The sequence below is a fragment of the Cervus canadensis genome, chromosome 17 (assembly GCF_019320065.1).
Source record: "Cervus canadensis isolate Bull #8, Minnesota chromosome 17, ASM1932006v1, whole genome shotgun sequence".
In the NCBI taxonomy this organism is placed as follows: Eukaryota; Metazoa; Chordata; class Mammalia; order Artiodactyla; family Cervidae; genus Cervus; species Cervus canadensis.
In genome coordinates, this window is record NC_057402.1 from 48,074,427 (window position 1) to 48,092,362 (window position 17,936).

Sequence of the window (17,936 nt, forward strand, 5' to 3'; positions counted from 1 at the left end):
TCCGCCTACATTGCAGGAGACCCAGGTTCCATCCCTGGGTGGGGAAGATTCCCTGGAGAAGGAAATGACAACCCACTCCAGTATTCTTGCCTGGAAAGTCCCATGGACAGAAAAACTTGGTGGGCTACAGTCCATGGAGTCGCCAAGAGTCGAACACAACTTAGCGACTAAGCCACCACCACTGCATACCAGACCCAGGCCCCTCCTTCACAGCCAGGCCCTGTGGCTAGCTCCTAATCCAGCGATTGTGCAGAGAACAATCACCAGGCATTGAATTTGGTGGCTGCCCCATCTGTGACAATCATGGTGCTGGACACAAGAATCCTGTGAAATGTTAGAATTCCCTGCTTTACAGACGGAGAACGCGAGGCACAGAGAAGTTAAGTAACTTCCCATAGATCATCCCGCTACCCCATGGCAGAACATAGATTCCAACCTAGTACCCTCAGGCTCCAGAGTCCACCACCTTTGATGAATTTGTTTTACAAATAAGAGGTAAGAATTGCTGAAGGTCACCTGCGGGGCACCCATCAAATCTGTATCTTTTTTTTTTTTTTTAACTTGACGTAGAATTTTTTAGTTTTATTTTTATGTATTTTTTAATTGGGGGCAGAGTTGCTTTACAATTTTGAATTAGCTTTTGCTGTACAGTGAAGTGAATCAGCTACAGGTATACATGTATCTTCTCCATCTTGGACATCCCTCCCACCTACTGACCATCCCCATTCCGTACCTTTGCCTGGAAGCTCCCAGTTCTGTGGCACCAATTTCAAGATGGGCCGAATGGACCCTTCAGCGAGATGTCACACCCACAATTAATTCCACTCTTCTGGGCATAAGTACACCTGAAAAAGAGAGGTGGCGCTGAGGCAGGGATAATAATTAAATCACAAGGGCTTCTTAGACCCACAGGATTCAAGATGTTAAAAAACAAAAAATTGTTACTTGTCCTCGTGTTGCCTCATGTATTTGTCATCCTCTCTTGGCGGGGATTCCCATAAGGAAAAGCATTTCCAAGGCAATCTTTAACCAGACTTTAAGCTATTGTCCTTTGCATTCTTTCTCCACGAGCATCCTGAACATGATCTACACCCCCTCTCCGTCTTCCCTCCTCTCACTCTTTCTAACCCCCACCCTGCCCTCTGTTCCCACCTCTCCATGGAAACCATTCTCACCAGGTCACAAGTGAGCACCATGTTGGCAACTATTTCTCATAATGAGGCCTCTACCCACAGGTCACCTGCATAGGAACACTTCTCTGCAGTGATGATCCTCCTGCTGCTCAGCCTCTCCTCCCTCCTTTGCTAACTCCTCCTCCTCCTCTCCCATCATCTGAGGGTCTCAGGTCCTCAGGACTTGAGCCTGGGCCACTTCTCTGCGTGCCTTCTCATGCTCATCCGGTCTGATGACTTTAAGTCAACAAATATTCTTGTGCTCCGAGTGTGTCCCAGGCACTGATCTAGTCACTGGACAGAGAGCAGAGAAGAAAGCCAGTAGTTCTGTCTCCATGGAGCTTATACTCTAGTACAGGATATGGAAAATGTGCACATCAACATATATCATTTGGTGATAAATGCCATGAAAAGGGAGAAACAGGTGAAGAGAGAGTTATTGGAATGGGGGAAGGCGGGGTGGCAAGATTGCTATTTTAGGCGAATGGAGGTCAGGTTGCGCTATGGATGTGACATTTAGGAAGATACTGAATGCAGTGAACAGACCATATGATGACAACTCTCCAATCCATGCCTGTGGAGCTGATCTCTACAGAGACCCTGAATCCTATGCAACTACCTCCTGATATCTCCCTCTGAATGTCTCAGGACACCCCACATTCAACATGTCCAGTCCTCCCTCTTGAATCCTCCACCCCAACACTTATGGACCCTTCCTCATCTATCCCATTCTGTCAATGACAGAAACTTCACAGGTGCTCTTTACAAAATACTTGTGTATCCACTTACTCTAGAGTTGCCGCTGGGTCTCGATCTGTCCACCCTATCACCTGCACTCTTGCCATAGTTTCTTTTTATTTAGTTAGTTAGTTATTTTTATTTTTGGCAGCATTAGGTCTTAGTTGCAGTACGTGGGATCTTAGTTGCAGTATGCAGGCTTAGTTGCCCTGTGGCATGTGGGCTCTTAGTCCCCAAACCAGGGATCAAACTCATTTCCCCTGTGTTAGAAGGCAGATTCTTAACCACCGGACCACCAGAAAGGGCCCCTGCCATAAGCTTCATTGCTTCCTCTGTTTCCATCCTTTCCTCAAAGTCTGGTTTGGAATAAAGTCAAACTAAGGTACTTTGATGGAGAAGGCAATGGCACCCCACTCCAGTACTCTTGCCTGGAAAATCCCATGGATTGAGGAACCTGGTAGGCTGCGGTCCATGGGGTGGTGAAGAGTCGGACACGACTGAGCGATTTCACTTTCACTTTTCACTTTCATGCATTGGAGAAGGAAATGGCAACCCACTCCAGTGTTCTTGCCTGGGGAATCCCAGGGACGGCGGAGCCTGGTGGGCTGCCGTCTATGGGGTCGCACAGAGTCGGACACGACTGAAGCGACTTAGCAGCAGCAGCAGCAAGATACTTTGAAGGCTCCTCTTTGCTCCCTTAGAATGAAACACCAACTCCAGAACATCAGCTGCCAAGCCTTTCAAGCCCAGACCCCTTTCTACTTTTCCTGCCTCTTCAACTCCCTCCCTCCAGCCACTGAGAACGTCTTCCAGTTCCTCTGGGTCATCTCAGGGCCTTTCCCCTGGCATGTCTCCACACCCCCAGCCCTGAACGGAGACCAGAGCTCAGCCTGGCACACAGAAGTCCTGTACTCAGTCTATGCCACTCTAAGCCTCAGTTTCCTCATCCAGAAAATGCAGGTAATTGCGGGGAGCGGCTTGAAAGAGCTGACTCTGGGAGCTGCCTTGATTGATTATCAAGGGTCTGTTCGCAGACATAGCTCTCTGTCCCGCCACCTCTCTGGAATTTACTATCCAAGTTAACTCCTAACAGAACATTAGTAAGCCTTGAATGCACACAAGATGCAGATAGATGGCTTTGCACGACTGCCCTTAAGATAAGTAGGATGCCTTTTCTTATCCCTTGGTGCCTTGAGAGAGCTCTGGTGATTGTTATCTTAAAGATGATGTACATGGGGAAGAATTTTCTTTGGGATGCCTCTCTTCTTGGTTTAGTATATATGTAACCCTGAGAAATAAAGAATCATCGTTGACTGCAGCGATCCTCTCGACCCCATCTGTTCTGTGTCTTTATTTCTTAGCCTAAAGGAACGCGTCGTGTTGCTCGCTGAAATCTTCCGGCTGGCCCGGCAGGTAATAGCTCCTGCTTTTAGACGTGATGGCGTTTGATCACACCTTGCAGAGAACATCTCTGACAACTTAAGCAGAGAACAACTGTACTAGAAGGATGTTGGGTAGCTTGGAGAACTACTAAGGAGGGAGGAGTCTCAGAGGAGACTCAGACCAGGAAGGAGGGTGCTGGACAGCCAGGGCACATCCAAGGACAGCTGGTCCAGGCACCGTGGCCATTGGAAGCACACACTGGCTCCTGAAGGAATTCTGATCTGACCTGAGGGCTATATGTCACCTCTTCCTCAGGTGTGTGTCCAGGCCCCCCTTGTGGGGTAGGTCAACGATTTATCTGGACTTTTAAGTTTCTTATAACTTTCCCCCCAAGTCTCACACAATAGAAACATCCTCAAATATAATGATGAATTCAGGTCCTCAGCGGAGGACCTCCATGGAGATGTCCATCACACAAGGCCAGGGGTTGTTAGCAGGATTCAATGAGATAAAACATGACTCAGTGATTCTCAACATTTCTCAAAAATTTCCCAGGAAGGCAATAGAGGCCAGTCAGGAGGTCCAGTCTGGACCATGAGGCTGTAGGCTCGTGTTATATTCATTCAGCAAACACTTTCCATGTGCCTGCCCCACGAGGCAGTTACTGACATAAAAGTTATAAGAGGTATCACATACAGTGCTCATTGCACGACAGGTCCTACTCTGGATTCATTTGTTCCTCCCAGAATCCCTGAACTATGTCCTCACTGTTCTCCTTTTCACAGGCACAACGAGGTCAGCTGGCCCAAGATCACACAGGTAGTAAGTGGTAGAACTGGGATTTGAACCCAGGCACTTGGGTTTAGGATCTTAACCTCTGATTACCATTGACATTGTATCATATATCCAATAAACATAGAGAAGCCAACATTTTCTCAGCAGCAGCAGACTGACAAAGTGACTTATTACCTCCACATCGTTTCCTCGTCAGGGATATCACTGTTGTCATCTCTATTTTCTAGATGATGAGACTGACTCTCAGAGAGGACATATACTCAAGGTCAACAGTTACTCCCTCTCAGAGCCTGAATTTGAATACAGGTCTGTCTCCCTGCAAAGTACAGCAGGTAATAGAACCTCAGTAAATGCTGAGCCCCTTCCCTCTTCTCTCAGATCCAGAAATCATCTCCTGGCTCCTGTCTGTCCTGGTCTAACCGCAATGCCCCACCCAGAGGTCCAGCAGTAGATCCCTCATATCAGCCAGATGGCTTCCTGTTGACAACGCAGTCAGAAAACGCCAGAGAGTGTGGAGAACTTAGACAGGAGCTGATGATGCCTGACCGTCTTCTCCTCTCTAAGCTGAGTCCCTACAGGCACCTTCAGACGGGAGCCAGACACACAGACAAAGGGCCGTGTTGATGGCCTCCTCGCTGGGTCGTGAGGCAGATAGCCAGGTGTCTGAGACTGCAGGAGGGGATGGTCCCACTTCTCTCCACTCAGAGGAGGACTGAGGAAGGCCACCACTGTGATTTCTCCAAGAAGCTGGTCCAGAGCCAGAGGATGGGAACATCTGTACCCCGGGCTCTGTTCTGGCTGTGGCTCAGGCCACAGTCTGGAGTCACCCTGCGGGGAGGAGGCTCTGGCTGAGGAGGGAGCCTCTGGCCACTGCCTCAGGAGACCAGGAGCCCAGGCCAGGCAGGGAGCAAGGGAAGGGCCTGAGGCTTGGGCACTGGGGGGGCTTCTCCGTCAACTGTGTGTGCTAAAGGGCTGGGGGAGGCCCTGACCATCCAGAGTAGACACCTGGACCCAAGGTGCCTCCCTTCCCTCCACTCTTGGAGACAGGCCTTATGGGGGCATCTCTCAGCTCCTCCCCCAGCCTGTCCATCAAGGCTGCAGGGAATATGGAGACCATTGGCTAACCATCCCTCCTCTGACCCTTCTTGTCCACTTGGTATATTTTCAAACATAAAGCTTCTTTTTTTAAGAGTGTAATATATTTTCATAGTTCAAAGTCAAAATGCTCCAAAAAGTCACACACTGAGAAACTGTACTCCTACCTATGGCTCAATCCACTCTTTCCTCAGCTCCCCTTCCCCACCAGGGCAGACAATCCCTCCACTGGACTCCAGAGAGTCCTTCCTGGGCTTCTTGATGCAAATAAAACAAATATAGATATATTTCTTTTTATTTCCACTACTATTATTACTTAAAAGCAACTTCATATTCATCAGTCTACATCTTACTGTGTTTACTAAATATATCCTGGAGATATCTCCATTTCATTACTTGACAGCATCTTCATATTTCCAGCTGTATAGTATTCCCTCTGGTGGCTAACACCATGGTCTATTAACACATATCCTAAAGAAAAGCATGTGAGTTATTTTAAAACTATCCAATCTTATTTTCAAATGAGATCTTGAGTTGGAGCATGATTCAGGCCAGGCTACTCTGGTTAGGAAAAGAGGTGGGTGAGGCCATTAATTGACTTGCAATTAATGGCCACCACCTAAACAGAAACCTAGGGCTCCTAAGGGAAAAATTCAAAATCCACAATTTTAGCACAATCTGCTCCTTTAATGAATGTGAAACTGACACTCAGATCAGGGACAAGACTCATCTGTGGTTATAAGCTATGCTATGGCAGAATTGACAGAGAAGGCAATGGAAACCCACTCCAGTATTCTTGCCTGGAGAATCCCAGGGACGGGGGAGCCTGGTGAGCTACCATCTATGCGGTCACACAGAGTCAGACATGACTGAAGCGACTTAGCAGCAGCAGCAACATGGCAGAATTGGAGCTAGAAACCAAATCTCTTGGGCTCTGCTCACCATATGAATCACGGTTCATTCCCAGGGAAATCAGACCAGGGATGGGGGGGCCACTTGACTGGAATCAAGACCAGGCAGAACTTTGGATACAACCGTGGATACTGGATCTGTCTCTCTCTCTGGTTTCCATTTCCTCCTTCACTACTTGGGATCAGTCCCTTTGTTCTCCCAGAAGAAAGAACATTGTGTTCCGTAAAGGAAACACGAACTCCCCAATTAGGCCAATAGCATATTCAAGCTGCTGAGCTGGACTCTGAAGAAGTGGAAAGCCAAGAATGTGCAGGAATAAGTGAGTCTGGGACACCTCAAACTGTAGGGGCTCCTGGAAGAAGTTTGGTTTTTGTCAAGAATCACTGGAGAGTTGGACCCCGGGGAAGTGACTGAGGAAACTCGTGTTATGAAAGACGTGTCCACCACCAAGCAGAGGTCGTGGGGGAGAAGGGTCTGTGTAATCAGGAAGTGACTAATAAACAGGACCCAGCAGCCAAGAGGGAACAAGCAGAGAGGGTGGACAGAGGGGAGGGAGCCAGCTTCCATCTCCACGTCTGAGTCTCCAAGACTGGCAAGTCCAGGAGCCCCGGAAAGAGGGGGACTGGGAGGGACGAAGGGTCTCTGGCACCCCTCCCCCATCTAGCAGATGAGGAAACTGACTCAGCAGCAGTGAGTGCCCTCCTCAAGGGGATGGGGCAGGTCTTTGCAGAATGAGGGTGGACGGGGCAGACTCCCAGCCTGGAGGATGCTGCTGCCACACTTGTCACAAGCAGCATGGGGCCGTGGACAGACAGCTGGTCTGGGGACAGGACACCTGGGTCCTGACTCTGACTCTGCCACACACAGGGTGAATCTGGACAAGTCCTGCCCACCCTGGGGTCCAGCTGCTCCTCCTCTATGATGAGAGGGTTGAATTAAGTGGAGGAACTTTACACTCTCTTTTGCGTTCTACAGTGAGGGGCCTGGACCAGCCTTGGAATTGTGACAAATGACCCTCAACGCCCAACAGGAGGGATGAAGCAGCAGCCCTCTGGAACCACAAGGCTTGGACAGTGAACCCACCCTGTGCAAATCTTTGCTAAAGCACAGAGGCATCTCCATCCTTCCCTCACTGGGAAGTGAGGTCCCAGGGCTGTGTTCAGTTTGGTTCAGGAAAATAGCAGAATATGACATTCCTGTTCCCAGAATTGGGGAAGTCAATGCATACTTGTTTTGTGGATGAAAAGATTAATCAATAGTCAATATAAGAAAGAAATGGAAAATTTTATTGGAATCAACCTGAGGAGTATAACTGGGGAGACAGTCTCTCAGGAAGCTCTGAGTACTGTTCTGAAGAGGTAAGGAGGGGGCCCAGATGTGTGTGACAAGGGGCACACAACTTGGTACAGGTTACTGCGCTTTAGGAGGAATGGATATCTTAGTTAATGGTTTTAGTGCTTTTCTAAGTTTGGGAAGATGCAAGAAACAGTTCATAAAAAATTCTCATGAAAATATCTAACTATCTGAGGTCTGGCTCTGCCAGTTTTCTCAGAGCCAAGTGCTTTATCCTGATTTTCGCTCTGAGTTCCTTTCAGGGTGAACTGTAAGTCAGTGACTCCAGGGGCTAATAACTTGATTCTTGTAGGACTGAGTGGTGGGAAACGTTGTTTATCGCACAGTCCTCTCCATTTGTGCTTAGTCGCTCAGTCGTGTCTGACTCTTTGTGACTCCATGGACTGTAGCCCACCAGGCTCCTTTGTCCATGGGGATTCTCCAGGCAATATTGGAGTGGGTTGCCATACCCTCCTCCAGAGGATCTTCCCAACCCAGGGATCAAATCCAGTCTCCTGCATTGCAGGCGGATTCTTTACCATCTGAGCCACCAGGAAGCCCTCTCCATTTGTTTCTGTCTTAATTTCAACCAAGGCTTGGGAGGCATCTTTGACCATTTTGTCTCAGAGTGCTAGGAATGCTCATTTCCAGGTCAGGTGAGGATTTCTTTGATGGATCACTCAAATGCTATTACTTATCTAGTCCTGGGAACAGTAGCCAAAGGCCTATGGACCACCTGTCTTACTAGTCTGTTTCTGAGAAATCGTCCCTCCTATTGCTTCTTTCCATATCTAGAGTCATACTATTACAATCATGGGTCTTATAGAACTGTATGTTGCATGAATTGTTTCAAGTAGCATAGTCATTGTTATTTTCCATCACAGACTCAATCACAGATCTGTTAATGCAAGAAACAAGAATCTTGTAAATAGGCAGAATACAAGTAGCACAGCTATGACGTAATCAGGTCATCAGTAAGTGCTAATACCCTCTAGGAGTTACATAACTTTCACTAGAAAAATTCATCTTTATGGTTGAGCAGGTATTTCTGCCTTAGGGACGGCTGGTTAATAATAATGCAGATGTACAGTGCACACTGGAGGGGAGAGAGGAGGTCAAAACAGGCAGAGAAAAATACTCTGCTTTTTAAATTTTTCTCTGCTTGCTTTAAAATATGATTTTATTTCAGTCCTTCTTAAGATTTTCCCCATGATGTGGATCGCCTCATGGGAGCCCTCCCCATTCCCCCCTCCTTCCACTGGGTGAAGATCACATATTCCAGGAGCCCAGGGCCGCAGTGGGGGTCCTCCCCTTCCCCTCTCCCGCAGCCCTGCTTGCCTGGCCCCTGGCCCTGCTGACACCAGGATGCTGGGCTCGGGGGCTCTGTGACTGAGGACAGGAGATGGGTGGGGCCTTCACAGCCAATAGTTACTGCAAAGGGCTCTGGTCTCCATGCAGGGGAGCAGGGGGCACACACACATGTACACGCACGTGCACTGAAATGACACAACTGCACACCTTTATAAAGAGGCAGCCGATGTGTCACGGCCCCTTTAAGAGTTAGGAGGGCAGGATGTTGGCATTGTGGTGGGGCCCAACTACTTGTATTGCAGGCTGGGCCACAATCCCTCCTGTGGTTCATGTGTGGGTGGGGAGTCAGTGGGCGGGGCCCCCAGAGACCTAGTTTAAGGTGAGAGTGGAATTTGGCCAGGACTCTTTTGAGCTCAGGGCTTCCCAGGTGTCTCAGCGGTAAAGAACCCACCTGCCAATACAGGAGACATAAGAGATGTGGGTTCGATCCCTGAGTTGGAAGATCCCCTGAAGCAGGGCATGGCAGCCCACTCCAGTATCCTTGCCTGGAGAATCCCATGGACAGAGGAGCCTGGTGGGCTACAGCCCATGGCGTCGCAAAAGCCGGACATGACTGCATGACTAACACACACATACACACACACACACCCCTGTTCTGGCCAAACTGAGCGTCCTGTCTTAAAGGGAAAAGTTACTCAGACCTTCTTTCTTCCTCATGTTGTTAGGGGTGCTGAGACTCTGCCCCATCCCCACACCAGAACCCCTCCTCCTTCGAGAGACTGGGGGCGAGGGGGTGGGTGTTGGCGGGGAGTGGGCACAGACCCTGGGGCAGCCCCTGCCTGGGGCATCAGGATTGGAACCACAGAGGTCAGGGTGGATTCAGTTCCATAAGAAGTTGACCCCCTTTTCTTCCTCCATAGCCTGTGAAGACTCTTCTGTAAAGAGGGCAGTCTTTTCACAATTTAGTTTCCTTTTCATACTGAGACAGGAGGTAGATGGACCCCATCAGGGTAAAGTGATTGGAGATACATTCCCTATGGGCCAAAACTCCAAGACTAGAGTAGCAAAACTATTAAGGTAGGAGGCTGCGCCCTGCATATTTCTCATTCTCAAAGTCAGGAGACCACCCTGACCACACATGAGCAGAAAAGCTCCTTGGAAGTCAAAAGGGAGTGATGCTAACTAATGCCAGGCTACCCATAGGCCTCTTCAGAAGAATCCATCCTGTCTAAGAGACGCATGCACACATGGGAGGATACTGAGATATACCAAATATGGACTCTGAATCAGGCAAAGCAAAATGATTGGCCAAAGGAAATCCAGAAGAAATGCCCCCTAAAAGTAATTCAAACTGCCACGAGGGTGTGACTCAGTGACTCTCCCTGACTTTGCCTGTGTTTCTATCCACCCGTACTGTACTCTTTTTCCTCTTAATAAATAGTTGACCTGTTTCACATCTGTCTTTGTGGAAATTCTTTTCTGCAAAGCTGAAGGGCCAGGCCCTGGCCACTGACCACTGGTCTACTGGCTAGGATCTGTGCTTTCACGACCAGAACCCGGCCTCAATCTTGGACTGGGAACCCAACCACCGCTCTAAGCTGCTGCAGACCAAGGCCATCTGAGATCAAGACCATTAATTCAGTGCCCTTGTTGGAAGAACCTTTATTATAGAGTAACAGGAAAGCTGCCCATGGCCTTTCCTCCCACTTATCAGATCCTTAACAAATCAGTTCTAACTGCAAAAGAGTGGAGAAATTTAGAGACCCATTCAGGGGGTACACTGTTCTTTAGAATAGAAAATATACACGGGTTAGGGTGTATTAAAATTTAAAAATCATTTTTCTTCTTGGTTGCAGAGTCATACTCTAGTTTTGCCGATTGACCAAGGTGTGTCCAAGTAGACTTCTAGAAGGGATATAAATAAAAGGCGTGAGTGTAGAGAGAGCCATCCCAAGAGAAGGGGAGACAGGATTGGAACCCACACAACTCCGTGGTAAAGATGGTGAAGGTCACAGCAAAGCAGAAGCACCAGATGGACACTCATTGTTATGGCCACGCTTTCCGGGAAACAAACTCACTCAGAAGGACAATACAGATAGTGGAGTGCAGGTTATTACACAGGCGGGCCCAAGGCAGAGTCTCCTCTTAGCCAAGGACCCTGACCAGCATTTGTGAAAATCTTTTATACCCCATGTGTACATGTCCAAACCCACCAGCCCAAATCCCTTGAGGCTTACAAAGGAAGGGTAAATACAATCACAATAACCCCATCATTCACGTGTTATGTGTTCAAACAGTTAATAATCAATAAGCCTGTGGTTACATTCAATAGGCAGGGGTGATTAGGGTCTGTTTTCTCTTAGGCAATGAGTAACCTGGATGTGATCTTCAAGACTCCCCTGCCAGGTGGGGGTCTTATCCTTCCATTGTCATTCCCACAGGCGCTAAGCACAGAGTTCAGAGTCCATTGGAGAGGCGGCCTAGCACGATCAGCACGGACAGGCCTGAGATGGAGTCCAGGCCCTATGAATTCTTCTTCGTCATTACACCCCTTCCCCATTTCGGAGCGTCCATGCTGGTCACCAGCGAGAAGGGCACACAGGTGAAGAACAGCTGTCCCAGGAGGAAGGAGAAGCCCACGATGGGCTTGAAGCTGGGGCCTGAGGAGAGGCTCATTGTAAATCTTGTGCTCAGCCAGGTCACTGGCACTGCTTTTTAACCTCGTTTGCTTAACAGCAAAAGGCTTGTGAATAGTTAAACACAGCTCTGGGGTTTGATTGACTGGTTCCTGTTTTGATGTGTCTGTTTTGCTTAGTTTCTGTCTTAGTTCTTCATTCTCTAGAAATATATGACCACTGACCCCGAGAAAAATGACTTGCTGATCTGGAAAATGTAAGGGCCACATCCAAGTTTAAAAGCCAGCAAGGTGCCTCATGGTTAATTTAAAGTCTCCACAAACAGCATCACGGGGTTTCCCCAGCGAGCAGCCTGTAGCCCTTTCCTGCTCCCCTCCTTGTATAACTGTTGGCTGAATCTTGCAGGGGTGGGAGGTGGCTCTTTTGCACAGTGATCCACCTTCTCCCCTTTTGACCGGCTGCCTTCACATAAGGCTCCTTTTTTTCTCTCCAATGCTTCTCTTTCAGTATTGGTTTCTTCAGAAACAATAGCCAAGGCTGAGCTGGGATACAATGCTGGCTATCCAAGCGGCAGTCAGGTCCCCGGGGCTCAGGCCCCTCCATCTCCCCCTGGGACGAGGAGGGGGGTGAGGCTGGGAAGGTTGGGGAGGATCTATAGGTATGTTGCTAGAACTACAACAGAAGAACTGCAACAGCTACAGAACTTGCTAGATTCCGGAACTTGCCCTGTCCCTCCCCAGCCCTTGCTCACAGCCTGCTTTTGCTTTCTGTTGAGAGAAGGAAACTGGCCTCTGAAGGAGCAGCCGAGCTGCTGAGTGAGTGAGTAGAGGGTGTGCGCCCCGGGAGCCCCTCCCCACCCATTTGAACCTAATTTTTGCCCTTTGGAACTTCGGGGTCATTCTGGACCCACATGAGTGGGATATGGCTTGTTTACGACTCTGTACCAGTCTCTCCCTGAGTGAGGATTGGTTTGTTTGTTTGAAATCCACTCTGGGGGAGTGAGTGAAGTGAAGTGGGGTGATCTACATCCATCCCTTCTAGAAGTCCACTGGGACGACTCTTGGCAGATTGGCACACCTGGAGGTGTGACTCTATAACCAAGAGAAAGGGGGTTTTTAAATTATAATACAGCCTGGTCTATGTATGTTTTTGATTCTGAAGAATCGTGGCCCCTGAATGGTTCTCTATATTACTCCACCATTTTTCAGTTAGAATTGATTTGTTAGCGATCTGGTAAGTGGGAGGATATTCTGTGTGGGGGTCTTCCTGTTACTCCATAATAAGGGTTCTTCCAATAGGGCACTAAATTAACGGTAAAAAGAAACTAAACTGTGAAAAGCCTGTTTCCTTGACGGACGAGTCTGCAAGCAAGGGAGGGAGAAGGGGTCAGCTTCTTCGGGAACTGAATCCACCCTGACCTCTGCGGTTCTAGTCCCGATGCCCCAGGCAGGCGCTACCACGGGGTCTGCACCAACCACCCCCACCCCTACAATCTGTGGAAGGAGAACTAGTGTCGGGGCGGGCACAGCCTGAGCGCCCCCGAGCAGGAGGAAGAAAGGGAGTCTGAAGCAGTCTCTCCCTTTAAGACCCCGATTGGGTGGAGGGGCAGGGAGGGGTAGATTTCCACTGAGACAATTCCCTGCAGGAGGTCTGAGTGTTAAGAGGACTAACAGTTGACTATTATCGGATTTATACTCGTTTTCCACCTCAGACCTACTACACTGGTTAATTACCGATCCTCTATACACAGATGATCCACAAAAAAATGGTGGAAAAGTTCATTAGTATTTTTTTTTAGCCCACCGCCCAACATGGGCTGATACACAGACATGGGTGATGATTGTGTTCACAGCGGATGAATGGCACCCTGTTCTAGACACAGCCCAACACTCATCTCTCGGTATTTGGCTTCTTGAGGTGTTGTAAGAAGGGGGACCCCATCCAGGGTCCGAAACTGGGCTCTTGTCTAACACTCGGAAATGAATTGTCCGAGGAGACACATGTGCTGACAAAACAAGAGAATTTATTGGGAAAGGGCACCCGGGTGGGGAGACGGAGGGTAAGGGAACCCAGGAGAACTGCTCTGCCACGTTGCTCAAAGTCTTGGGTTTTATGGTGATGGGTTTCCGGGTGGCCTTTGGCCAATCATTCTAACTCAGAGTCTTTCCTGATGTCACACACATCGCTCAGCCAAGATGGATGCTAACGAGAGGGATTCTGGGAAGTGGACAGAAACGCAGTGTCTTCTTTCGGCCTTTCCTGAACTCTTCTGGTTGGTGGTGGCTTATTCCTTATCAGGATTTCCTGTCATAAAACAACTCATGCAAATGGTTACTATGGTGCCTGGCCAGGGTGGGCGGTTTCGATGGTTTTGATCATCTTACTTCCCCTAACAACTCCCCCCCCCCCCCTCGGAGAGACTTCATACTTAAGATACTTCTTGGGATTTGGGGCGGAGATCTCTTTCTTCTGCAACTTCTTCCCCTTGTGCATGGGCGTAGGCCTGCATAGCAGAGGGGAAGTCTCTCTCTACCTGATCTAAGTTGGGGTGTTCCACATCTGAAATCAGCTTTCACCCTCGTAACAACAGCAATTCAGTTTGAAACTGTTGGCTCCTCTCAGAGATGAAATAGACAGGGGCCAGACAGGAGACCTAACGGGATGGTCATCACTGGTCCCCAGAAACAGGGGGCAACATTTGGGGTGAGGGCTGCAGGGTTTGTGACTTTTTTTTTTTTTTTTTTGATTGGTTGGTGGTGAAGCAACAGAGCTGTGCTCCAGGAATCTTGTGTTTAGTCTGAAGTTACCATCCTCCAGCTGGGTGGGGGCTCCAGTTCTGTAGAAGAACTCAAAGACATTGTTATGCATATTTTTTGAGTAGGAACCAGGACCCCGTCTCAAGGCTGTACCACCATTTGATTGTTTCCCCTCTATTTCTGTATCCCCTCCCTTTCCCGATTAGCAATTGTTTGAATCCACCCTTTGGAACCAGGGAAGGTCAAGGAGGCTGAATGACGCCTATATTCTACAGATAAGAAATGGAAAACACACAACAGACCTGTACTCCAGAGCCCCAGAGTCCTGCTCAGTTTTAATTTAGGGAACAGGGCAACTATGACTGTGATAACTTCCTGTCAAAACGGGGCATAGGATTGCCTTAGCTTGGAGAAGAGACACTGAATTGGACGTATTCCTGAGTTCCAACTTCTAGATCTGAGTCTTGTATGATTAAAATCTCAATCCCTTGGTCTGCCATTTTGTTGTAACAGACCCAATTAGTAGCTGGAGGAGGGATAACTGGAATTTTAATAGACAAAATAAATCTCATTTCTTTTTAGAAGAATAGGCCTGAAACCCAGTCTGAACGTGGCACTTCAGGCAGACTTGTAGCCAGGTTGCCAGTTGCCTGGTTTTATAAAAAGTAAGGTTGCAGTTACTAGCTTCCAGCAGACATTGTTTTGAGAATGGTGGCATCTAAGCCTGACACAACTCAGAAAACTCAACTGTTTATCAATACAACGTCTAATCTGAAATTACACCCATAGTAACACCTGGTTATTTCCCAGGATGTCTGAAACATAGCTACTCTATTTTGACTTTTAATTGTAAAATTTTCTTTAACAGCCAAAGCAGATGTCAGCATTAATGATGTCAGTGTTTTTCTAGGTATGAGAAGATGCAAGAATTGGAACTCGTAAAATCTGCTCCTGAAAAGATCTAACTATCTGAAGGCCTGTTCTGCCAGTTTTTCTCAGAGCACAGAGTGCCTCATTCCTGATTTTCACCCTGAACTCCTTTCAGGGCCATTGAAAGTCAGCAGTTGCAGTGGCCATGATTTAATCTCTGTAGATGTAGATGGCAAGTGTCAATCTTCAGTTGGCAGAGCACCTTTTTGCTCATAAATTTGACCATGATTTTGAGGGGGGCATTTCATGACCATTTTATCCCATGGTGCTGAGAATGTCCATTCTCAGGTTTGGCAAAGATTTTGCTGACAGGCCACTCAATGTGCTATTACTGGACTAGGCCATAAAACAGTATCCAAAATTCTCTGGACCACCTGTCTTACTAGCCTCTTGGTCCAGGAAAATATTCCCTCTTGTTGCTTCTTCCCATATCTAGGGTTACACTGTTACCATCATCAGTCTCTATTAGAGGCCTGACACATATTTGACAGTGTAAGAAACAGCAATTTTGTAAAACAGGTGAATACAAATAACAAATACAAATAACATAGCCAGCAGTATTAGTAAAGTCACAAGTAAGACTTAAGTTAAGAGCTTCCATTAGATGTAGCCCAGTATATCCCAGGTCATCTGACTTAGTCTACTCTGTAGAATCTTTATCTTCCAGGGAAATTATATACTGGCAGCACCATCTATAAGGCACATAGCCCAGTTTTCTAGTGTTACTAGACTGATTGTCCTTAGTATGATTTAATTGTTTCCAACATAGAGGAGACTAAACTTAAATTACCATAGCCTGGTGTTATCTATATAAATCCACCCCATAATTGTGGGAGATTTTTCCTCCTTTGCTGAAACTTTGCTTGTTGCTCTGATTGAGCTTGAGTAATAGAAGAAAGCTCAAATTTATGGCCAGAGTCAGAGCAGGCATTATTAATTGGCCTGGTGAGGGGATCCCATCTAGTAATATCACAGTGACCTGAATATGACTATAATTTTAACCAGTTAGAGCCTTGTAGTAGAGAAATTTACTAAGGTAACCCAGAACTAGACACAGGTAATTGGCCACAAACCCAACAATTGGATTGATTTCTAAAACTAGCATAGGATCAGGCCTATGATAGAGAAGCATTTGATTTATATACAAAGCTCTAAGAAGTCAACAAAACATTATAAATAATCATATGAATCAGGTCCAGCATCTTGGGCAAGCAGTCTACCTCTGATGTCGTCATCTTCTCATCCTGGTGTAGTGTAGTTTCTCCTGATAAAAAAAAAGTCCTTCCATCCAGGTTGGAGACAGTCCCTTAAATTATGTCTTTTTCCAGTCCTGGTTGCAGCTCATGAAGCATCTGATCTTCATCCAAGGATAGATTACTGAGATAAGCTTCAGAAACAAACTTAGGGTGTTCTTTAAGAATTCAATTAAATTTTACATTAATATCACACAACAGCAAAGAACTATCTAAGAAATGAGTCTTACTACCTCCATTGGTAGACCTCCATTAACAAACTGGGATTTAACATTTATTGAAACATCTTTTTCTCCCTAAAATTACCCTCAATTTTATCAAATATAACCAAATTAAGGCTAGCTTGTTTGCAAAATAGATCTGTTCTCACTAATTTTGGTCTGATGATTTATATAACCATAATTAATCATATATTTTTTATTTTGCTGAAACCTTTATAGAGTCACAGACTGAACTTTTAATATAAAACAGGGCTGGGAAACACACCAAAGGCTTATCACAGATTTTGCCTAAAAAAATCTAAGTGAATTCTTCCCTTTTTAAGGTCTCAAAAATTCCTTGAGATTTTTGTACCTGTTAGTGAGATAACCTTCCTAGCTCATTTGATAAACTTACTGGAAATCTAAGAGTTTCAAATTTCTGGAGGAGTCAGATAGAGAGAAAATATAATTGTTTTGTTTATAACATATAATTTTACCAAATTATTTTCATAATTAGTTTGAGAGGAAGGTTTTTCCTGCTCCAGAAGACACAAGATTCAAACCTGTAATTTTTCAGATAGAAATCATAAAAGTTATAAACATATTCACTGGTGCATTCAGTCCTTTGTTAACTTTTGTGAAGTCATCAGGTTTTTCATTAGAATACCAGGACATATCAAAATGTTAAGAACTGCACATAATTTCTAGGATATCTGTATTAGTAATTTTACCATACATTATAACATGAACAGATTCATTACTCATTTGATAATCTTTTTCATGTAATTTAACCAACCAAGTAAACACAGTTTAATATCTCTCTTTGGGATGTTTCAGGGGCCCTCTGAAGCACCCCAAAGTTAGCTAGAGGTCAAAGGAACTTCAAGAGAATTAGATTTAGGAAGTTTTATCCAAAAGATAAATTAAAAGCATTTAGAACATTTGGTCAGATTTAGTCAGTGTTGATGGGTGTATCATGTAGCTTGTTGATATGTCACAATGGGCATAAATACCAAGGCTCAAGGTCTACGGAAAGTCAGTTCTGCCATCTTGGACTTAGTTAGCTCTAACCAGTTTTCTTGTGGCCGTGTCATTCCTAACAAAATCCATTAATCTAATTAATTGTAATCCAATTTTAGAAAACTCTGATCATGCATAACTCTTTTTAGTATTTTCTCATATATATATATATATATGTGTGTGTGTGTGTGTGTATGTTTCTTACTGAAAACACACTTCCTACTTTCCTTTAGCAACTAAGAACTAACCTTTATATTAGCATTTTATAGATTGGTGAGCATAAATACCAGTGATAATTTCTAAAACCCTTGCTTTCTTAGAACATTTTAGGATAGCACCAAACATTTTTCATTTATAGTCCCAAATCTCTTTAGTTTTTCTGTAAAGGGAAATTAGTGTTTAG

General features: G+C 46.2%; 2 protein-coding genes across 4 annotated transcripts in view; both read left to right on the plus strand.

The window, feature by feature from the left end:
- LOC122455130 (myeloid-associated differentiation marker-like) overlaps nt 1-17,936 on the plus strand; it is a 74,453-nt gene that overhangs the window by 25,458 nt on the left and 31,059 nt on the right. The window lies entirely within an intron of this gene.
- LOC122455128 (myeloid-associated differentiation marker-like) overlaps nt 1-17,936 on the plus strand; it is a 38,606-nt gene that overhangs the window by 11,945 nt on the left and 8,725 nt on the right. Inside the window, exon 1 of one of the 3 annotated variants that reach the window (XM_043490027.1) lies at nt 12,117-12,193. The exons of the other annotated variants lie outside the window; for them this stretch is intronic. The gene's annotated coding sequence lies outside the window, so the exon portion shown is untranslated. Of the gene's footprint in view, nt 1-12,116; nt 12,194-17,936 lie in introns of those variants that run through there. 3 annotated transcript variants of the gene reach the window in all.